The following is a 23,417-nucleotide window of genomic DNA, read 5'->3' on the forward strand; positions in this document are numbered from 1 at the left end:
GTCAGGGCACATGCCTGGGTTGCAGGCCATGACCCCCAGCAACCGCACATTGATATTTCTCTCTCTCTTTCTCCCTCTTTCTCCCTCCCTTCCCTCTCTAATAAATAAATAAATAAAATCTTTTTTAAAAAAGTGAGTTAAAGAATAATTTCACATCTGAATCCATTGTTTCAAAAAGCGTAAACCCCGGGGCAGGGAGACGCATGCGTGACGTGTGCAGGAGCCTGGGTGACCCTGTTCTGACCTCTTGGAGCCCCTCAAGTGGGGCAGGTCCAGGCCCCGCTCCCTAAATGCACCTTGCCATTAACATTTAAGTCCAAATTAATTAAAAATGAAAATTCAATTTCTCGTGCACACGAGCCACATTTGAGCTGCGCGGGGTGGGTGGCCACCATACTGGGCGATGCCCATGAGGGGCCTTCTCCTCGCTGCGGAGAGTTCCATCGGTGCGGACGGTGCTCAGGGAGAAAGTTTAGCGCGACACTGTTTAGTTTTGGGTGGCACATGGCTCTACCATTCTTGTGCTTTCTTTAGGGAAACAATTATTAGAGAAGCAAGCAAATAAATTAACCAATAAATAGGTGAGATTAAACCCAGCGTGGCCCCTCGGCCAGGTTGTTGGTGACATAATCTCATTTTGTGAACTTTTCCCCCATAAAAAGCGGCGTGTTTTGCTGTTCGGTGCGGGAGTGTGGGCAGGCGTTCGTGACGGTCGTAGCCCTTCTCCTCGGCGGGAGACTGGAAGGTCTTCGTTGGGTCGTTTACAGTGAACATGGAGTCGGGGGAGAGGGTGCAGCCGTTGGATGCAGGGTGCGCACGTGACACAAGCCGCTGTTTATGATTAATCTAGGAATGGACAACTGACTTCTATGTAAAAATCTAAATTTACGCTCTCCGTTCTTTTACAAACCCGCCGTTGGACACGCCGTGCATCAACACGCCGCACTGGACGCAGTGCTTGCCCGGTGACGGGGGCCTTGGGCGAGGAGCCATGTAAGTGACAAAGTTTCTGTCCCCGGTGTGGTTTGGTCACGTGTGGTCATTGGCAATGCCGCCAAGGCTATAGACACGAATAAAGGCCAAGGATGCTGAGTATGGAACAAAGATGGGAATGTGGTGTGGGCCTAGAAGCAGAATTGCATTTCGGCACAACTGAAATCCATTCTTTTCCAACGATGGAGGGCATTTAATTCACGTCCACAACTGTTTGCTGCTCCGTATTGCTTCCGGCCCATGTCGATGGGAGCATGCCCACGCGGGTAGAAACCCAGAGGAAGCCCTCAGAAGGGGGAGCACGTGTGGGTCCTGGCTGTGTGACGCCGCTGTGGTTTGTGGCGGCCACGACGCCATGTTTTAACTTGGCCAAACTACATGGCCACAGTCCGGGTCGTGGGCCATGGTCAGTGGTGGTAGCGCACGGAGCAAGCTGTGCACTGAGGCCCGGTCTCAGAGCTCTGCGGGAAGGCAGTTCGTCGTCACAGCCAGGACCTTGGCCGTGGGACCGTGGGAGTCTCGGGGAGGTGAAGGAGTGAGTGGATAAGAGAAAGAGGGCCAAACCCGGACCAATGATGAGATTGGAGGGTGTCTGAATCAAAAGTATTGATTAAAGTCATCTGGAAGTCTGAGGTCCGTGAACTATGCAGCAGCCTCCTTTTTTCCTTCACGGAAGTGAGCTGGTAGCAGAAGTTGAGAGTACCCAGGTGTGTCGATCGTGGGCACCTGCACTTTCTGGATAGAGGCTGACTTTTTCCGTGATAAACGTGAGGCTCGAGTCCCGCACAACTGATGTCGTTGCATTGGTGCCGATTCGGAACGTTCGTTACTTTGAACACTGGTGTTTTCCGACCCCACAGATGGAAGTTCCGTGGCTGCTGCGACCAGTCTTCCGGCGGAGACCTTGGCTGTCGGGGTAAGGAAGCTGGAGACTAGAGTAGACGACAGTCAAAAGATCTCGTCAATGGGGTGTATTTTTTAGTGTTCATTGAGCTATTTAAATTAACCCACACACAGACCAATAATATGAATGTGTTATGAAACAAAGACGGCGGTTGATCCGATTCAGTACAGTTGTGGTTAAAAATAAGGTGCGGGACATTTTGTTCATTGTCACAACTGATTAATAATCCATGTTATTTTGGCACTGCATTTGATTTAAACAGTTTATCCAGTAATCAAGTCTGGGGCCGCACTGTCCAATGTGGTTGCGCCTTGCCACAAGGGGCATTTCAATGTAAAATACATCAAGTCAAAGGAATGCTATATTCAGGTCCTCGGGTGCACTGGCCGCAGTTTGAAGTCCTTACCTACAGGACATGTGGTTGCTGCTGGCCGTACTGGGGGGCCTGGTTACAGCACATTCATATTATCACCCCAAGTTTATTGGCCCGCTCCTCGCCGAGGGGGGGCCCAGCGGAGATGCAGGGCCGCGGGGATGGGGCGCCTGTGGAGCAAGGACGGTAACCGGCCCGTCTGTGGCCTCACCGACGGCCGCTGCAGGAAGAGCCTAGTCTGTTGAGAAAAGATCGAGTTTGTGGGGAACGTGCCTACGCACGGACCTTGGCCATAGTCCAGGGTCATGCTCTTGGCTTTCCTAACAAGAATTATGAATATTGATTTTATTACTATTAGTGGATCAATGAATAGATCAATAAACCAAGGCAGAAATGAAGAAAAAGATTGCTTAGCCTGGATCAATGATGAGTACCCTGGGGTGTCTGAAATCGAGGATTTTGATTAAACCCTTAACTCTGAGGTCCACTGCCAAGAAGAGCCCTCTTGGGCCCGGGGGGGTTTTAAAGCATATTTACTGTGTTGATAAAAGAATCCCAGAAGGCCACCCAGGGTCCAGTGATAAATACGACATTGCCACTATGTCATATTAACATGTGCCATGCGCATTGTGTTGATTAGTCCATATTGGCAAAAATGAGAATGATTAATGATAGATATAAGCAAGGCAACAGATGATCACATAGATAGTTACTGAAGATACTTCAAGGTCTTGCTCTTGAGTTGTTGTGAGTCAGTTATTTATTGAGTTGTTAGTGAGATCACGAATCGATCAATAAACTAGTGGAGAGGAAGAGAGCCGGTCCTGGACGAATGATGACGACCGGTGGCATGTGAGTCGTGGACAATGAGCGCTGTGTCGGGAACGCTGGGTCCAACACGAGCGAAGTCTAGCCCGTGCCTTCTGTTGGCAGTGACGGTAGTGACGGACGCTCGTCACGTGCAAGGGTCATGTCCTTGGTTGATGTGGTCACGGATAAGGATTGTATTAGCATAGATAGATCAGTGAGAGAATTGTAAACACACGCAAGTAATGAGTGAGTGCGGAGCATTGTAAATAAGGTAAATGCATAAATATTTAAGCGAGGAAATTGAATGTGGAAAGTGGAGTGAGTGCAGAGACGCTCAATTTTTTTCTCCTTCTGTTTCGAACTTCCCAGAACGGAGGCACTGGAGCTGAGAAAAGGATCCCCCCTGTTCACGGGATGTCTGCTGTCTCCGTGTGTGGGGCATAGAAACGGATGTGAGTGTTATGGGCGTGTACGCGGTACGGGCGCAGGACGACCCCAGAAAGCCAGCCGTGGTCCACTGGCAAATACGGACTCGAAGTGGCGTGCTGTATTTGTTAATCCCTCGATGAAGCTTTGAGAGTGATTAATGACATGTTTTGGTGAGGTAGATGATTCTACAGGCAGATGTAGGACTATTTAAGGCTCACGGTCTAGGTTTTGTTGAGCTTCCTAGTCACATTTATTATACTCAGATAAACCGATGAACTAATGAACAGACATAAAGGGGCATGGATAAAGGGAATGCCAAGCATGGGCCAATGATGACAATTCGTGGCGCACTGAGCGGTCGGTGACGAATACTCCGGTACTCTGAGGTCCACCCTGCGAAGGATTCCGATCTGTCACCCACGGTAGCGATCGTTTTATAGAGGCTTAGAATTTTATAAGGATCCAGTTTATGGATTTTGATTCTGTTATAATAAATGAATAAAAGAATCAATTTATTAATCCATAAAGATGAAGGTGAAGCATCATCCAATTATGATAAAAATGTAGCAAGGCGAGAGATAATATTAATAAATATTGAAAGACTGAGTCACTCAAGAAATACACGGATCAAAGGCATTACCTTTAGCTGAGGTTGTTATCGATAGTATAAACAATGACCCATATTCTAGTTTAGCATTAGTGGAAAGTTTGATGTTTGTTAAGAATAAATCAAATCTGTATTCCCCCCAATTAATATATCACTCAATCACCGAATAATGAAACGTAGATGCAAGGACCAAAAGCGAAAACGTCTCAGTCGTGTTTCCATCTCCTCTCCTCTCCACGTTCTAGAACGGACACGCCCACGCCGCGGTCGGCGTTGTGCCGCGGTCGGCGGACTCTGCACCGACCCGGAGGGCCGTGGAGTCCAGTGTGAGTCATCCTCAGAGTCCTGACTTTTCATGGTTAGTTTGGGGGATTACACATGCACATTTTAAAAAATATTCAACATAAGAAAAAACAGCAGCCGTGTCCCAATGATTAAGTTTGAGATGCATATAATATTATGCTGACTAATCTGTATATCTTGGGAGTAAGGAGGATGATGCACAAACTTCAGTGAGCCAAGCGTTGTAAGGAACAGTGGTCGAGATGCTCAGGCCCTGGTCCGGGAGCTGCCGCGGCCCGCACCTGAGCGGCCGGCTGCGGTCGGGCCGGTGCACTAGCGTGCGCGCGGACACCGGCGGGCCGCGGGGAGGGCGAGGCCCGAGCCTGGACCCGTGATGACGACTGGTGGCGTACGAGTCCGAGACGATGACTGCTCTGTGTCTGGAAGTCTGAGGTCCGTGCGGGATGAGTGGGGTCCATTTCCTCCCGTGCAAACGAGCCTGCTACTGTTCTTGCAGTTTTGGATTTGGGCATTTTTATAGTGTTAATATACATGAGTCCATCCTAGTACCGTCAACAAACGTATCGTGAAATAAACAAGAAATACTGTTACTATAAACTGGAGAAACTGATGTTAAGATATAAATGGACCGAGGGCATCACCTCCTAAGGAACCATATTATATTTATATTTATTTATACTTATGTGAAATATAATAAGGGTCTTTATGACTGAGTAGACGAAATAAGGGGCGGGGGAGGACCGGTTTGGAGGAGGTCTCAAGCTTGTCATCTCCCGGTCTGTTCTGCCTCCCCAGAACGCACGCGCTGGAGGGGACGGGCGCACCCTCTGTGGCCACGTGCTCCGTGGTCGCCTCTTTGGGTGCCGAGCATGGACCCCGAGGTGAGTGAAACATTGATGAAAGTTCATGTGTTTTTTCCTCAAATATTGACTGTATCATCAGGAGTGTGAAATAAAATGTAACCCCCATTGCCAACTAGCATGAATGAGAAGTATGGCACTGGTCTACACCATTACCTGCGCGAATTCATATATGAAACACTGATGATAATTAATAAGAGATATATCAATGTGGCCAATGATTTTATACACAGATGTAGAATATTTAGTGCTCTTATTCTTGGTTTTTTTATGAATCATACAGTTTTAAAAATTAATACCAGTGAACAAACGAATTAATTAATGAACTTGCGCAGATGTGAATGATGGAAAAGATGAACGTTTATTGGAAAATACTGAAGTTTATTAAGTTGTTGTCTTACATTGGGTCCTTCGGGTAAAGGTATTCATTGAATTATTAAAAGTATTGTTAGACGTAGAAAAGTTGCCTGTGACCCAGTGACAGACACGGTGTGAAGCACTGTGCTGGTCGGTCAGCGATGGCAGAGAGAGTCCGTCCGCGCGGGAAATGACGCGGTGGACCAACGTGAGAGGTCGTCAGGGGTCCCGCCCGTCTTTGCGTTTTGTGAGTCGTGTGTTCAGCTCATTGTTGTTTATGGATTAGCGATTTATCCGAAACAAATGTGGACATGAATGATGGGAAGGAGGCCCAAACCTGAATCCGTGGCAGCGACCGATGGCACGTGGGTCGCGGGCGGTGACTCGTCTGTGTCTGGAATTCTATGGTCCTGCCCAGAACGGACGGAGTCAGGTCCCTCTTGCGCAGATGGCCCTATGGACAGACGTTGGAAATACACAAATATCACTTTCTTACCCCGAATTTACCAACTTATGTTTATCATCAGTGGATCAATGATGGAACCTCCAAAGAAACTACAGCAGACCTCCCCCTTGTCCCCGGGGTTTCTGTTTGTGGGTTTGGCACCCACGGTTAACTGCAGTCCACAAACACTAAATTTCCCAGCCATCAACATCGCCTGTTCCTGACACCCCAACTCTGACCTTGCCACTGCACGATGACCCAGTCCCAGATCAGGTAGACGGCCCTCTTTCTGCCTGCTCGCCAGCAGGTTGGTAGTGGCCCGGCGCTCCGTCACAGTGCCCGCGCCCTTCCCTCCCTGCACCTCACCTCATAGGCACGTGTCCCCCCACAGCACCCCAGGAAGAGTGAGGATGGCCCAGATGACATTTAGAGAGAGAAAGAGACCACATTCATGTGACTCTCACACCCAGCGCAAAGAGAAGCACAGTCTGGTGTCTCTGCTGGAAATGAGTCTGTAGACTGGTGTTTAGGACCTCAAAGGGCCCGTCATCTCAGTTTCCATGGCTTTCGGTCCTTTTATTACCACTGGGGTGATCTCACACTCAGTGTACAGTTATGGACATGGAGGTGAAGAGCACACACCCCTCGTCTGTGCTGAGACCGTGAACTCGCCTCAGTGGTATTGGAAGTACTGAATTCCAGGGCAAACGGCCTTGGCTCTGAGAGCGGCCCTCATCCTGGGTCCCGGGCAGGTGGGATGGGAGTTGCTACGCCACATCATTGCATTCCACGTGATCAACTACATGCAGGGTGCAGGCAGTGTCTCAGTGATGTCACCCTCTCTTTGTGCCTCTCAGATCGAAGCGCCTGAGGCGGTGGAAGCATCTGCCCAGCTCAGCAGCTCCATGCAGGAGCCCACAGCGCCAGTGTGAGTGATCACGCGTGTTCTCGTCTCGGTAGGGTGGTCTGTGTAGGGTGTCGCCGTAGGAACGCGCAAGGTATTAATAGATAGAAGAAAAAAGACAACCGTGGTCCAGTGGTTAAGTTGGAAATGTCTGAGACATCATGTTGACTTGTCCATCCTTGGAATAACGAGGGTGGTTCATGAAAGAGGTGTAACCCATGAGGCGCTGGTCCTGAAGAAGAATGACAGTGACCCCGAAGGCTCCTGTCCTTTCACAGATGCGTGTTCATTATCATAGTAGACGGATGAATTAGTGTGTAGGCAAACGAGGGTGAGGATGAGGAGGGTGAGGCCCGAGCCTGGACCGGTGATGACGACTGGTGGCGTACGAGTCCGAGACGATGACTGCTCTGTGTCTGGAAGTCTGAGGTCCGTGCAAAGCGTGTGGTCTGTTTCCTCCTGCAGACGGTCCTGTGGATCGGCGTGGGGATGCGCAGGGAGATGGTGCTCGTAGTTTTGGGTTCGCGCATTTAGTAGAACTGAGTCAATGACAGAACCCAGAAACAAATGCATAACTAAATAGGAAAAGGACAAAGCCTTATCAACTATGCATGTATGTGGTGAGGCAAGAAATACTGTTACTATAAACGGGAGAAACTGATGTTAAATCAATGGACCAAAGGCATCACCTCTTTCTCTAATAAGTAACATTCAGTTTTACAAACCTGTGTCTGTATTGAGCTGAGGATGTTAACTTTTTAATATATATATAAAAATATATAATGAAAATGAAATCCGTAAATAAGTGAAAAAATGAAATGAGAAAGAAAACGACTAATGGAGGAGAGGTTGCAATCGCTAATCATCCGCTCTGTCTTGTACGCCTCAGAATCGACACACTCCAGCTGATTGAAGGGTTTCCCATGGTAACGAGAACGGCGGCGTGCTCTGCAGAAGCTGGGACGCATGTGAGTAAAGGTTAAGTTCCTGTGTGTGTTTGAGAAATTTTCTGAAAGGGTATTATTCCCTATATTGCTGAAAGTATAAAATATAATCCGAAGCACCAACCATGGCACACGATAAATATGGGCCATTATGAAGCAGTGTGTTTCCCAGTGCACACACGAAACATTGGCGATAATTCATGAGGGAGAGATAACAATGTGGCAGCCCTCCCTGTCACAGACGTGGCATGTTCGCTGCTCCGTGATGGGGGTTGTACACATGAACAAACGAAGGCGCGAGTGGCCGGGTTAGCGCGCGCGGCAGGAAGAGCAGGAGGCACGACGCGGACCGATGATGACAGTTGGTGGAGTATGAGTCTCGGACAGACGATGATACGACGTGTCTGAAGCCCTGAGGTCCGGTGCAGACAGCTGCAGTCGTTGCCTCCCTTCGAAATGATCCTTCGGACAGGGGTGAGGGAAGGAGGAAGGACCATTTTCCCGGTTCATTTTCGGGACTTTTGATTCTATTAACATAAGTGGAATCAATGTACAGATATATAAATTAAGATGAAGAGGGTGGACAATAAAAATTATTAGCATGTATGGAAAATAACTGCAGTTCATTAAAAAATGTGCATGGTCGACGCGTCCCGCCTCTTCGGCTGAGGGCGGTGCGGACCATCGGTCGCCAGCAGAGCCCTTGCTGCGGCTCGGGGTCGAGTTCGCTACCGCGCGCGCGGGGTGTTGAGAGGAGACCAGTGAGGGCGTGCGCGCTGCGGAGGGAGCGAGCGGACGAGAGGCAGCACGTGCGCGCCGGTGCAGCGTCTCTCAGTCGCCCCCTTGTCTGCTCTGCTTTGCACTCCGCAGGGGGACTCACTGGCGCCGCTTCGGCCTTCGGCCACCAGCAGGGGCTCCGCGCGGGGGCCCTGTGCCCGGGTACACGTGAGTGACCGTCACATTCGTCTCCCTGTTTGCGTCGTTCGCTTAGAGTATCGACTATAAGGTTGCAAATAATATTAAATACGGTCAAAGAAAGCGAGTCGTACCCCCAGCATAAATATGGAATTGACATGAAACCTGTGTCAACTGACAGGCACTGGCCATCCATGAAGCTGATCAACAAAAGAGGCTTATTCGTTGAGGAAAATGTTTCTGTAGTGAGATATTAGAGATACTAAGGATCTTATCCCTGAGTATTTGCGATTCCCAGGTATTTATTTTATTACTGCCATTGTCAGTGAGTCGGTGAACTGCTCAGTAAACGGGGTAGGTGAGGATGCAGAAACCGGGGCCCAGCGGGCACCGATGATGACGACAGGGCCGTGCGAGAGCCGTGTGGGGGGAACGCGGAGGCGTCGGGCGCTCTGAGGGCCGACCTACAGAAATCCTGCTCCCGCTCTCTGCTGGCGGGGTTGTGCAGACAGGTCTCGGGGGCATTCGGGAACACAGAGCGCTCTCGTTCAGGGTTCTGTGTTCATACATTTTACAAAATATTATAAAAATAAACGATAAAATAAGTACGGGTGAAGAGGGTGAAGTATTGTGTATTGCTGAAATGTAAAGAAAAACAATGCTGATGTATGTTGAAATCAATATTAAATGCATCAAGTGTATTACATGTTTGACTAAGAGTGATATTTAAAATGGTGATAGTTACTACTCTGAGTAGTTAAAACTCTGATGTGTAGTTTATTCAGAGGGAACCAGTATTACCAGTCCTCAACAAATACCTAAAGGACTAAGTAAATGAAATGTGGAGGTCAAAGATCAGTGGAGATTAGATTTCAGTTTTATTATTATTATTATCATCCGCTGTGCTCTGTCCTCTCAGAACGGAGGCACGAGAGCTGATCCCCGCGTCCTCCATGGCCCTGCGCTCTCCGGTTGCCTCTGTGCTGTGGGGGCGTGGAGAGGGTGGGGGTGATAGTGGAAGTTCTTGTCTTGGTGCCAGTGTGTGTAGTTTTAAAGGGTACTCACCGTATCATCAAAGGGTGTGAAATATTATCTAGTAGGGCCAACTCTAGCCCAGTGACAAATACCAGCTTTATTTTACGTATCGATAAAAATTGATTAGATGGATGAATGGATGTAAGAAAAAGAAGACGAGAGAGAGATTTATGGGGCAGTGCTTCTGTGCCCGGGTTAGGGTTATAAAGGCTTTTTTGAGTTTTTGAATAAGAGAACCTTAAGAGTCTGCTGCTGAATGAATGAATCGCTCGGTAGGCGATGCGGAAGAGCAGGAAGAGCAGGAGGGACAAACGTGGATCAACGATGACTCCTGGTGGCGCCTGAGTCACGTACAACGAACGTGTGTCTGTCTGCCTGAGAGGCCCAGCACAAAGGACGTCTGCACCCCGTTTCCCTGCTGGAGGGACCCGCTGCACAGGTGTCGGGGGTGTGCGCGGGTCCCGCTGGTGATTTATGTTCATGCGTTTTCTTTCTGTTTTCCGTTGGGTCAATGAAACAATCACTACCAACGTAGAAGTAAGTAAAGGTCAAGAAGCATTGCCCACACATAAAAATATCCAGAGAGACATTGGTTTACTTGGGAGGATTTATTTTATTTTTTACTTTTAAAGATTTTATTTATTTATTTTTAGAGAGGGGGGGAGGGAAGGAGAAAGAGAAAGAGAGAAACATCCATGTGTGGTTGCCTCTTGCGTGCCCCCCACTGGGGACCTGGCCCACCGCCCAGGCCTGTGCCCTGATTGGGAATCGAACCGGAGACACTTAGGTTCCCAGGCTGCTGCTCAACCCCCTGAGCCACACCAGCCAGGACTCTGGAGAATTTAAACATTTTCGCAAATTGTTGGTTTCCTAAATGACTCATTAAAAGGTAACCACAAGATCAATAGATCGTAGGTCTCAACCTTTTGAAATCCTCTCCTGTGCTCTGCCTCCTCAGAATGGACGCACTCGGGCTGAGTTGGGGCCCTTCCCTGATCTCCGGCTCTGCGGTCGTGTCTGGGCGTCAGGGCGGGGAGACCACGTGAGTCACGTCAGTGCCCCGGCTCCGTTCGGGTGGTTTATTTAAGGGTAATCGCTGTATTCCCAAAAAGTGTGAAATGTAATCAGTAAATGTCAACCAGGGCCCCAAAATGCAATTAATGTGAAGCATTAAGTTGATTAATTCTTATTGGAAACATTGAAGTCGTTTAATGAAAGGGATGTGTTGCTGAGGGAAATAATTCTATAGACAGATGGGAGAGATTAGCCCGTGCCAGTCCCGGATTAATGAGAAAGGGCTTCAAACGCAGCCCGTGGGCTCACTTCCCCTCACACGCAGCACCGGCGGCGATTAGCAGAAGGCATCTGGACTGTTTGCCCCGTGAAAGTCACTGTGGATCAGGTGTTCGGGGATATTCAAGTTTTTGAAAAGTCATGGGTATATGTTTATCATTAGTGAATGAATGCTTTACGTCTTAAGGGAATTAGAGTGACCCGAGAGCAAGAGGACCGGGGCACATGAGTCACGGGCGCCCATGCCCACCTAGAAGTCTGAGGTCCCACGCAGAACAGATTTTATTGCTTATTCCAAGTTAACAGAATAACAAGTCCACAAACGCATGAGTACATGAAGGAAAACGATGGCCAGATGTGGGAGAACAATGGCGTATAAAATGAAACAAACGTCCCCACCCACTTCCAGAGAACCGAAGCCCGTGAACAATAGGGGGAAGCCTTTCCATCTCAGCCTGAGGGGCCCAGGGAGAGGTGTAATTGTCGGTGTTCAGTTTTTGTGTTGTGTCTGGGTAGCAGGTGTGTTGTTTTTAATTAATAAGCAGGAAAAAAATCATATAATTTAATCAGCTAATTATATTAAAGAGGGCCGAGGATGAACCAGCGACAAAAGGAAAGGCTTAAAAGTAGGTTTGTCGGTTACTCTCCAGCAAAGATGGCGGCGAGTGGATGGTCCCTGCGACCCACGACAGTGAGCCGCTGGGCCCAGTCCGCGCTGGACAGTGTCACTGCCTTCAGATTGTCCAGATACACTCCTCATCAGACGTCAGTGATGGGCCAGTAATCTAATCAGTTCCCAGGGGACAGGGCCCTCGAGCGGTGATGCGTGTGTGCGTGTTGAAGCGCCATGTCCCGGGCGTGCTCCTGGCGTGTCCTGTGCAGAAAAGCGTCTTCGCCCACACCCGCGCGAGGGAGGGGATTAGCCAGAGGCACGCACTGGCGGTCCTCTCCTGGGCTTCTGGGGAGTTCAACAGCTTTCATTTGGTTACCAAAAAAACCCCAATGGTTTGTCCAGTTTCTCACGGGTTAAAGAATGGATGAAGGAAGTGAAAGCTATTAATATATAGCTAGGCCCATGTATAAAGCGTGGATGTTTGAGGAAGATACGCTATGTGTCCGTTTCAGTACAATGTTTCAGAAGTTCGAGGATTTTACATTGACCTTCCAGATGACTTACCAGTCCCTCTCCGGCGTGCAGCACAGTTTAGGGACGTGCCTCTGAGCGGAGGCCTGAGCTGGTGGTGGTCCAGCCAGTGAGGCGCCTCGGCGGAAGACGCAGATGCTGAAGGTACGTGGACGCCGCGCGGGCGGCGCGCTCACGGTCGTTCTTCCTCGCGTCCTTAAGGACCACACACGCGAGATAAAGAGCCACACGCGGGTCCCCGATGCGAGCGCAATGCCTTCTGAACGTGTCTCGTGATGGGTTCACGTCTGCACTAGTGAAGCTCATGTCTCAACAAGGGCTGGCACGTTGAGCAGCTCTTGTGGCAACAATAAACTCCGAGCTAGACTTTAGCCATTTTTGAGAATCTGATTATGGGGTTTGAGTGGACCCTGGGGACTGACTGCGTTGTTCCAGGGGCAGAAGTAGGAGACTCAGTAGCTGCCCTAGCTGGATAGGGAGGTGGCAGGTGGATAGAAAAGGTGAAGATTGCTCAATTAAGAAGAAAATAATTATGAGGCGGAAATGACTTTCAGTATGACTACGAATCAGGGCGGGGTGTTAAGAAACCTCAGCTCACGGGTGTGACCTCTTTGGGCTAGGGCTCCCCGGAACAGTGGTCCTCACCCCCGGCCCGCAGAACCCCCCGGAGGGCGCGCGGAAGGGCAGCCTGTTTCGGCGGGAGCGGCGTGGGCTCCAAAGACCTGCGTTTCCTCCCGTGTTCTCAGGCGCCGCTGGTGCTGCCGCCTCGCGGGGAACAGCATTTGGCCCGACAGGCAGAGGCGACGATAAGTAATGCCCGTCCCCTGGATCAGAGGAGAGTTCCACTCGGTTTATTTTATCCAGAGCAACAAGGCAGTTCATAAATATCTAAAATTCTAAGTCAATGCAAGGGGTACAGCATAGGTCCGTGGAGAAAACGTCTCATACTTTTCACCTCCTCTTTCCGGTAGGGGCCCCGGAGCCGAGTGAGGATTCCGAAGGACCGAGGTCTCCAGGCGGCCCTGCTCCGGGGGGGAGACCGAGAAGGAGGAAAGAGCCGCACACACGAATGCAGCCAGAGAAGGAGACAGGCTTGTGCTGACACGGTTTAGGGTTCCTTGGAGTTGGTATTGTTTAGGGTGGTTTTAATAGTCAGTCGGGACCATGCCACCCATTTTAATAGCTCCTTAAATTTCTATTTTAGGTTGCACCCCAAATTCCGTAACTGATGAAGACGTGCCCTGTTTTCCTCGGGAGGGAGGAGCCCGCAGCGGCTGTAAGTACCGGTCGGTGTTGCTGGGTCCGTTCTGTGCACACACTGTGTGGGCAAGGCCCGCCGTGGACCAATGATGTGCGTGGAATGCATTCTGAACTCTACTCTGTGATCAAAACGTCTACGACCTTCTGAGGTCCGTCACAAAACGGGGTTTAAGTGTTGAAGTCGGCGGGAGCAGGGCCGGGATGGACAGAGGCCAGCACTCCTTACGGACACTGTCTCAGCCGCTGGTGCCTCATGGGTTTTCTTTTCATTATCGTAAGTGGACAGACGAAAGAACGCACAAACCAGTGGAGACGGACGGGAAGGGTGAGACAAGGAAGCCATGAGAATACGTGGCTAGGCAAGGATTATTACTAACAGAGCTTGGAAGCGCCCGAGTTCATTCAGCATGAACGGGCCGAGGGGTTCTGTTTTGGGGGTAAGAATGATAACGCTGAGGATACATAGTATTCTGTACTCTTGCTCGGAGGCAGCTGGAAGTGTGAGTGGGTCATTCAGAGAAAGAAGTAATCACCCTCCAAAGTCAAGTGCCTAAATGGCCAAGGAAACGAAATGAGAAAACATGTTTCCATGGCGAGGACGCCTCACTGTTGTGTCTCTGTTGCTTACCCTCAGAGGGGTGCACCGAGCTGGGTCCCGACTTCCGCCGCGGCCACGGACCCTGCGTGCGGCGCATGGGGACCAGGGGGAGTCGGCGAGCCCGCGTCTCGGTACGGGTGACCTGTTGAAGAACATGCCCTGTCCTGGTAAACCGTGGCCCGCGGTGGGCTTCGCGTGGAACCCGCGGCCTGGGTGGGTTCGTGCCAACTACCACTGTTGGCGGCGAGGGAGATTACAGAGGGGTCAGGGGGACTTGAGAGCCTTGTTTGGGGGTTACTGTGATTCTGTAAATTTATTTTGTTATTATTAGTCAGCTGAAACGTGAATGAATCAAGAAACAGACACGACCGAGGGAAAAGAGGGCAGACCCTGGCGGCGATGGGCCGCTGGCGGCGCGGGAGGCAGGGGCTGGGGCTCGGAGGCGCGACCGGAAGAGGTCCCGTCTGTCGTGCCCGCCGGGAGTGACCCGCTGGGCAGACCGGGAACACACAAAGATCCTCTCTGTGGGCTTCTGCGCCTCACTCAGTTTTGTCGTGTTATCGTGAAAGAGTCAGTAACTAGTCCATACAATGACACAGATGAATGAAGATGCAGACCGTGAAGCATTGTCCAATGGTAAGACTATAGGGGACACAAGAAATGCCGTTATGGTAACTGGGGAGTGCTGATGTCCCTTAGGGAATAAACAGATCGAGGGTGTGTGACCCCTCTGGCCATTGTCACACACGGCGTGACAGCGGCAGTGGAGGTGCTGTGGAGCGGGGGGAGCCCCACGTTGTTCTTCTTTGGCGGAGCAGAGGCGGATGATTCGTAGCATCCACTCGCACACGTTCCCGTGACTTCGGAACATGGGGGCGCGGGGATCTGCAGAGAGCAGGTCCCCCTCTCACCGTCTGCTCTGCTCTGTGCTCCTCAGGGCGGGCGGATGCCCATGCTCCTCGAGGTCCTGCCGCGGTCCCCGGACGGAAAGCGGTGCGGTGGCCTCTGCGTGGCGACCACTGTGAGTCGGAGTGCCATTTCTCGTTGGTTCTCGTTGGGCTTTAGGTGGCTTGCCCGAGGGTAATGACTGTTTACAGGCCTGTGAAATAGAATCCCAAAAAACCACCGTAGCCTCATGATGAAGCTGGTGTCGATAGGAAGCGTGAGGTCGGTTAAGGGGTGTGTTAGGCATTGAGGCCCAGTGTGCAAAGACATGTATGTAGCCCCTGTAGGAAATCATTCTATAGACAGATGTCGGGCATTTTCGAGAAACTTCTTGGGTTTTGGTGATTAGTGAATTTATTTTGTGATTATTGGTGAATTATTGAATTAACCTAAAAAGATGAGGAATAAGAGGGCAAAACCTGGACCAGTGATCGTGACTGGTGACACATTCAGTAAATATGTGTCTGGACCTTTGGGGTCCAGATATTATTACAAAACAGTCAGTGGCAGAATACGTGAACAAATAAGTGAATAAAGATGAAAAGGGGTGAAGCATTGTTTATTGCTGAACTATGTAATACATAAAATTGATATTAGTAGGTTGGAATGAATAATAAATGCATCAGGTGTGTTAGGTCTTGAGTAAGCATGATATCGACCATAGACAGTGATATGTAATACTTACAATCTTGACGTTGGATTGAAGAGAAAAATAGATACGTATCACTAGTGCTCACTGAAACTCCCAGAGGACTGTGTTCATGAACGTTGGTGACAGGGGCCAATGGAGAGTCGGTCTCCGTGTTTTTATCGCCCTCTCTGCTCGTGCTTCTCGGGGCAGGTGCTGAGCGGGTGTCCGCCTCTGCTGTCACCGAGAGGACGGTCCCGTGGGCTCTGTGTCAAGAAAGAGACCCACGTGAGTATTGAACGGCCAAAGATCTTGGCTTCACTCAGGTCACTAGGTTATGGGTATGCACAGTATTTCTGAAATTATGAAATTAATTGGAAGTTAATTATTGTCCAACAATCAATATGATACGCAACATAGCGAGTATTTGGTAATGTCACACTGAGCCCGGGTCCCAGAGGAGGTCGGTCTGCGTGGGGCGTGCTTGTACAGACCGATGGCAGAGACGTTGAAGGACCTCCCCCTCATTTCGTTTTTGGTGAATCCTGTACTTATTTTGATAGCATCGAGTCATTAATGACTTAGTGGCTTCAATGTAGACTTGAAGGAACAGAAGAGAGACCCGGTCATAGAGGCAATCCCAGGGTACTAACTGCCTGCCTGGCTGACTCCGTAACGGCGGCATCAGGGCCCCTGGAGGTGACGGCCCGGTCTCTTCCGGGGCTCTGCTGCGCCTTCTGCTCTGTAGGTCGGACGCGCCCAGCTGCCGTGCGGTGTCCGTGGTCGGGCTCTGAGACTGCAGCTCGGAGATGGCAGTGGCCTTGCGGGCTCGGCGACCCCGGTGAGTAGTAGCCCATGTTTCTCTGTTTGTTTTCCTTCTTTCCAGAAAGGGTTTTCACTGTGTTATTCCTAAAGTGTTAGTATAATCCAAGAAGAGGAGGCACGTCCATGTTCAGTATCAGAGTGACACGAAACGTTATGTTGATTGATCCGCATGTGCGTCCACATATATGAGCTCAGTCCGAGAAAGGGATCGGGTCTTGCTGGCAGAGGTCGTACAGACGGATGGACGCCAGGGATCGTCATGAGTCTTATTCTCGGCCTTTTCTGACGTACGTGCGTTTCTTTATTACCGAATCAGACAGCGAACACGCGTGGGTGATAACAGAGACCGAAGGCCGGTGTCAGACCCACCGCCACCCCCGGGCCACGTGGGGCGTGCAGGCCAGGCAGGTAGGTGTCGGAGCGCCGGGCCCCTCGCAGGCGGCGTGCAGCGCGCATGCGTGTCAGGACAGGGGTCTGCGGGCAGATGTCAAGGGCACGGCAGGCTCCTGCTCTCACCTTCAAGTTCATGAATTTTAAAGCTGTTATTATTAAAGATTTCATGGCCGAATAAATAGGCAAATGTGCCCACGAATAAAGGTGACGAGAGCGACACTTGCTTGATCCATAAAAGATGTAATCATGAAAATGAATACCCATAGGCGGGGGACAGGGTGAGGAAGCGGCCACTCGGATTAAGTGTGTGACAGGCCTAAGCCCACACGGACAGGCGGCGACGGTCGCGCCACCCCAGGAATTAGTCCGAAGTTCGGTTTATTAAGAGAACAATAAATAAATATCGCCAGGAGCTAATCCATGCCCAGATGAATGCGTAAATGAAGGGTGGAAAATCTGTTGCAATGGGGAAAAACATCTCCGTGGTTGAATTTTAAAAATACGGTCCGATTGCTTGTCACATCTGGATAATCGTGGTGCATTTTCATGATGGCCAATGTGTTTGAATGTGTTTATGCATGTCTAGCTTTGGTGCTGCTGCTTTATTTTTTCCCATTTCCCTCCCTTCCCAATTTACTTTTGATGAGTTACGTGTGTTCGTTTATTAGTTGAACTGTTTTCTCTACTAATTTGATATACATTCATTCTAATTATGTTCCCATAGGGGATATTGTTAAATTTTAATGAGTATATCTACATTAAATTATAAAAGTAATCAGCATCTTTGTTTGCATCATTTTCCTCCACTTTTCAGAATGAGCTCCCTGAGCTGACTTCCGCCTCTGCGGGGCCTGACACCCGTCACCTGCGTGTTAGACAAGAGACCCGCGTGAAGACTCGTCAGCAAGTTTACCTGGGCCTGGATGATTTTTCAAAAGTGCCATCATGGTATTATTATAAATTAGCCAATGTGATAAAAAGTTAACTGTGGGTTGGTGACCAATATGGAGTATTATGCTGATTAGTTGACCATGTGCGCCGTCGAGGCCAATCAATGAAAAAGATACAAGGTACGTGTACACGAACGAGGCTTACTCAAGGGTCTTTTTCTTCTGATTTCACACGAGTCATGTATTTATTTTTGTTGTCGTCGAGTTAGTGATTCAATCACTATGAACGCAGAAACGAGGGAAGGTGGAGAGACCTGTCCGTGCACGGATGACGATGACTGGTCGTGCAGGGGTCATTATTCGGTGGACACTAGGTGTCCGTCACTCTCGAATCCGCAAGTGGCAGGATCTAATTCACCTCCCGTTGTGAATGACCCCTCGGGTCAATATCAGGAGTATACGAAGATCGTGCTCTTATTTTGAGTTTATAGATGTAGATTATTGTTATCAATGAATCAGTGGTCAAACCCCCAAGAATGTAATCAACAGCTAATGAGAAGAGAGTGGAACATTGTCCAGCTGGGAACACAGGTAGTGAGGCAAGAATGTTTCCAGTAAAATTAAAATCACACTTACTCAGCAGTAATGGAAGAGGCATTTGCCCTTTTGTCTGAGAACCACGTGGACACTGATGAGTGAGACTCAAAGTCATGGCTCCGGGTCAGTGTCAAGTTCAAGATTTTCTTTCGTTAAGAGAAAGCATACTATATTATAAAAAATTAATGAATGTCTAACTAAAGAAATAAAATGCAAAATACAAGGATCAGTGGAGAGAAAGTTCTAATTGTTTTTAAATATTTTATTTATTTTATTTTTAGAGAGGGAAGGGAGGAAGAAAGAGAGAGAGAGAAACATCAATGTGCGGTTGCTGGGGGCCGTGGCCTGCAACCCAGGCATGTGCCCTGACTGGAATTGAACCTGTGACACTTTGGTTCGCAGCCCGCGCTCAATCCACTGAGCTACGCCAGCCAGGGCAGAAAGTTCCAATTTTTTAAAGGACACATGCAATTTTTTTATTACTGTCACTCAATTACAGTCGCCCCACCCTTTTCCCTGCTGCTCCCTCCCGCCCTGCCCACTCCCCCGGCCAGCCCCCACCCCCTTGTCCGTGACCACGAGTGCTCCATCCGTGTTCCTTGTGTTTCATCGTCTGCTCTGCTCTGTGCTCTGTAGAACGGACGCTCCCGGGCTGATCCAGGCACCTCCCGCCGTCACGGGCTCCCTGGCTGCGTGCAGGGTCAGGAGTGTGGGGACCATGTGAGTAGCAGTCCGAGTTCTCGTCTTACCGCCACTGCTTGAGGGATCTCACTGCGCTGTTGAGAACTGGGAAGTGTAGTCAATGAAGTCCAAATAGCCCACTGAGAAACGTGGGATTAATGCGAAGCATTACACTGATTAATGAACGTAGTGAAAATTGAATAAGTAATGAGAGATATTGATATGAAAATGATTCTAAACCTCTATGGGGGACACCTGGATTCCTCATGGATTTCTGTGCATAATCATTTTTTACAAATTATAATTACCGAATTAACTGATCAATAAATAATTACAATTACTGAATTAACTGGTCAGCGAATGAATCGCAGTTCTACTGAACGAAGAGGAGAGGTCCAGTGTGGATCAGTGATGACTCCTGGTGGCGCAGGCGGTGACTACGTGTCTGGGACCCCGGCGTCCAGCACACGGGGAATCCGGTCCGTTGTTCCCGCCGGGAGGGACCCTGTAGGCAGGGGCGAGGGACCTCGGGCGTGGGAACAGGTCCTCGTGTGCGTCCATTGTCCTATTTTCATAATTGGGTCAGTGAAGTGATCCGTGCGGACGTGCGTAAATCAGTAAGAATGAGGGCTATGAAGTCTTGTCCAGTTATAAAAATGTGTGACCAGGAAAAACCCCTGCAGCGGAGCCGGCGTTAATGAGTACCGGAAAGACCAGTGTTTACGAGGGAAGCTGCGGCGTGAGGGTGCAGCCCTTTGGCTAAGGACGCTAGACTCTGTTAACTGAGGCTCGGGGTCCGTACTCTGTGTCGGGGCAAGATCCCAATACTGTCCACTTCATAGAAGATGAAACAAGTGGACTTCCAGTCAAGGTGGGGGCGTGGGTGAACACACTTGGCCTCCTGGCACAAGCATAGGAAGAACTACAACTCGACCTCGTAACAGAAACACCCGGAGAGGAGGGGTTTGGGGGGCCGGGCGAAAGGGGAAGGGACTGAGGGGTTCAGATCGGTGGTTACAGCACAGTCACAGGGCGTCAACTGCGGCGTAGGGAACACAACCAACAGATAGCAGTGTGACAACTATGTGTGGTGCCCCTTGTCACAGGGATACCGAGGGGAGGCTATGTAAAGTATGTGACTGTCAAACCATTGCGCTGTACACCTGAAAGCAATACAGAAATAAACTTCAGAGTGGAGAACCCAGTCAGTAAACTGTGTGTCCACAAACCCCCATGCGGGTGTCTCCCTCACCGGCTGGGCAGGCGGAGGAGGCCCAGGTACTATTCTCCTCGTGTAAAATCCTAGAACTGGCAAAACCCAGCGATCGTAATGTTTGGAAATGTGTTCACAGCTGGCGAAACTGTTTAAAGTAGAGCAGAGACTGCGTGACTGGAAAACAAACAAACAACAGGAGGTGACATTGATGGGCATTTAAGACAGATCGTCTGTTTCGGCGTGACTCCAGAGAAGGTAGCGAGAGACGCTCAGGTGTGCCCTGGCCTGGTGCTCGTCAGTTGCAGATACGTAAGTGCGCGAACTGCAAGCGAGCCTTCAGCGAGCCGTGACCACGGCCGGCGGCCTCTGCGTCCCGGGCGAGGATGACGACGACATGTGTCTGGGTCCTGAGACCCGACACCAACCAGCTCGACTTTCTCCGTGTATGCGATCCGATTTACAGATGTTAAGGACGCATAAAAATCATGTTCTTATTTTGGGTGAATAGGTTTAGATTTATTTTTATTAATGGGTCAGTGATAACATTAGTAAAAATATATAAATAATAGTTGCAGAAGAAAGGGTGCATTATCTAACTGTAGACACATGTGATAAGAAATATTAATAAAAGTTGCGAACACTGATACCCGTTATGAAATAAATGGATCAAGGACATGGCCTCTTTGGGCAAGAGTGATAAGACATGAATAACTAAGAGTTAATTTTCTTGTTCCGGGTCAGTCTCACGTTTGAGGTTTTTCTTTTGGTTAAAAGAAAAAATAATCTCCAGTATGAAACATTTATGAATATTCTAAATGAGTAAATGAATTGTGGAAATTGAGACTCTATGGGAATAAAAATTGTGTTTGTGGGTTTTCTATGCCTGACCTCGGCATTTGTACTTGCAGAATGGACACGTAAAGCACTGTCCGTGGCGGAGGCCCCGATCGCGCACCCGTGAGCAGCGCACGGACCGATGTGAGTGACCGTCGGGGTTCTCGTCTTGATGTCAGTGACTTTCTTTGGCAGCGTTCTGTCTGTCATTCAGAAGGTTCACATGGAAGCGTCGAAGGCCAGCTGCAGCTCAGTGACACACCCCGAATTTTATGATACGTTATACGGATTAATGTATAAATGAAGAGCATAGTTTTAGAAAAGAGACCCTGACGTGAGAATGATTGTATTTACAGAGTAGGGGTATCGTGGCTCTTCCTGTGTTTTTGTGAATAACAGGGTTTTAACATTGTTAGTGAGTGAATGAATTGGCCCATGAACAATGTAGAAATGAATGAAAAACCTGGGCCTATATTGGATCAGTGGTGACCACTGGTGGCGTCTGGGTCATGCACAGTGACGACGTGTCCAACCCTGCGGTCCACCGGAAGTGCAGTGTGGCCACTGTCCCGCCTGAGGTGCTCCTGTAGACAGATGGCAGGCCTATACAAAGGTCTTGTTTTTCTTCTTTATGTTCATGTATTTTCTCTCTGTTCTTATAATTCGATCCATCAAATCAATAAATACATAAATAAAGATGAAGGGGGTGAAATATTGTCCAATTATAAAAATACGTGGTTAGGCAAGGAGCAGGATTCGTGCATATTTAAAACGCAAGGGTGTCGCTTTTTGATGAAGGATGATATAGTTATCGATAAGTAATAGTGAATGTTTATGTTCTCTTGGCGGCTAGGTCGATATCGTTCATTTGCTTAGAGAAAATAAAATACGCGTTATTTCAGTTCACTGCTCGGCAATGATTGGCTCCATGAGAGCAGGAATTCAGGGAGTTAGGAGCGTAATCTCATTCTTTCTTTATCCCCGTGTTGTTCTCTCCCCCCGAGGGCGGCCGCGCTCGAGCTGACTGAAGCGTGTTCCCCGTGGGCACGGGCTCCGTGGCCGCCTCTCCGCGTGCAGCGGGAGGACGGAGATTAACGTGAGTGACAGGAGAAGCTGTTTTCTTGGGCTAAGTGTTTCTGTAAAGCCAGTCACTGAATTATTAAAAAGCACAGCATGCAGGTAAAGGAGGCAGCGTCTCTCAGTGATAAAGATGGGACAGAGGAGTCGTTCCAGCGACTGACCCACCGCGGAGACCTGAGGGTAATTAGCAGAAGAGACACACGGGAGTGAGGGTGACCTCTGTGCACGTCAGGGGCGTACAAGCTCTTCCTGAGTTTTTGTGAATGATAGTATTGAAAATTACTTGCGAATTAATGAATAAGCAGATAAACAATGAGAGATGGATGAAGGAAATGATATTGGGTCAGAGACTGGTGGCATCTGCAGTTGGATAAATGTGAGAATGAATGAATGAATGAATGAATGAATATATATATAGAGGAGTGTAGCATTGTCCAATTATAAAAATATGCGGTTTTACAAGAAACACTAGGCCCGTGTTATGAATGCCCGGGGTGTGATTAGAAGGCAGTGAGTGCCACACGACTGCGACCTCTGCGAGGGTGACATGAGTCTCAGATAATGTTCAGATTCTGGGTCAGTTTGCACGACCAACATCCCTCCTTTTGTTAAGGGAAAAATTATTTCACGATGGCCCAGTGGCTGAGTAAGTGAGAGATAAAATGCAAAGGTCAATGGCGAGAAGGTCTCAACCCCTTTTATCATCTTCTGTGCTTTGCGCTCCCCAGAACGGGACAGTGCCACCTGCTTTAAGGATTCTTTCTTGACTGAGAGCCTTGCGGTGACAGTTCCGTTCCGGGACCCGGGAGACCAGCATGAGTAGCAGTCAGGTTCTCACCTTGTGCGGGGGGCGCGTCTGTGGGTGGCCGCTGTCTCGGTAAAAAGTAGGAAGCGTTGTCAAGGAAGCTGAACCGGGCCTCGGGACAAATGCAGGTTTAACGGAAAGAAACGCATTGATTGAGTTACTGATGAAAAGCAAGACAAGTAATGATTCTCTGTACCCATTAAGGATATCAATGCCTTTCTTGGCCTTTTGTGAATCATATAGTTTTAAAATCACAGTTAGTGAGTCCACGGATTAACAATGGTCACTGCTGGCCCCTGAGTCGTACACGGTGATTACTGCGTCGCTGGACCTCTGAGGGCCGCCGCAA

The 23,417-nt window shown here is 49.3% G+C and overlaps 7 non-coding genes and 2 pseudogenes across 7 annotated transcripts; all 9 read left to right on the forward strand.

Moving 5' to 3' along the window:
* Positions 1–1,558: 1,558 nt before the first annotated feature.
* LOC123809010 lies at positions 1,559–1,632 on the forward strand. Its single transcript, XR_006783890.1, has one exon. It is a non-coding gene; the product is annotated as a small nucleolar RNA SNORD113/SNORD114 family (small nucleolar RNA).
* Positions 1,633–2,686: 1,054 nt separating this feature from the next.
* LOC123809012 lies at positions 2,687–2,758 on the forward strand. The gene has a single exon (XR_006783892.1). It is a non-coding gene; the product is annotated as a small nucleolar RNA SNORD113/SNORD114 family (small nucleolar RNA).
* A 337-nt stretch (positions 2,759–3,095) lies between these two features.
* On the forward strand, positions 3,096–3,167 carry LOC123809011. The gene has a single exon (XR_006783891.1). It is a non-coding gene; the product is annotated as a small nucleolar RNA SNORD113/SNORD114 family (small nucleolar RNA).
* A 664-nt stretch (positions 3,168–3,831) lies between these two features.
* On the forward strand, positions 3,832–3,901 carry LOC123809015 (annotated as a pseudogene).
* Positions 3,902–4,782: 881 nt separating this feature from the next.
* LOC123809009 lies at positions 4,783–4,857 on the forward strand. Its single transcript, XR_006783889.1, has one exon. It is a non-coding gene; the product is annotated as a small nucleolar RNA SNORD113/SNORD114 family (small nucleolar RNA).
* A 2,488-nt stretch (positions 4,858–7,345) lies between these two features.
* LOC123809007 lies at positions 7,346–7,420 on the forward strand. The gene has a single exon (XR_006783887.1). It is a non-coding gene; the product is annotated as a small nucleolar RNA SNORD113/SNORD114 family (small nucleolar RNA).
* An 854-nt stretch (positions 7,421–8,274) lies between these two features.
* LOC123809014 lies at positions 8,275–8,352 on the forward strand. Its single transcript, XR_006783893.1, has one exon. It is a non-coding gene; the product is annotated as a small nucleolar RNA SNORD113/SNORD114 family (small nucleolar RNA).
* A 13,306-nt stretch (positions 8,353–21,658) lies between these two features.
* On the forward strand, positions 21,659–21,728 carry LOC123809013 (annotated as a pseudogene).
* A 1,609-nt stretch (positions 21,729–23,337) lies between these two features.
* LOC123809017 lies at positions 23,338–23,412 on the forward strand. Its single transcript, XR_006783895.1, has one exon. It is a non-coding gene; the product is annotated as a small nucleolar RNA SNORD113/SNORD114 family (small nucleolar RNA).
* Positions 23,413–23,417: the final 5 nt, after the last annotated feature.

The sequence above is a fragment of the Phyllostomus hastatus genome, unplaced genomic scaffold, assembly GCF_019186645.2.
Source record: "Phyllostomus hastatus isolate PE091 unplaced genomic scaffold, TTU_PhHast_1.1 phas_scaffold_501, whole genome shotgun sequence".
Taxonomy (NCBI): Eukaryota; Metazoa; Chordata; class Mammalia; order Chiroptera; family Phyllostomidae; genus Phyllostomus; species Phyllostomus hastatus.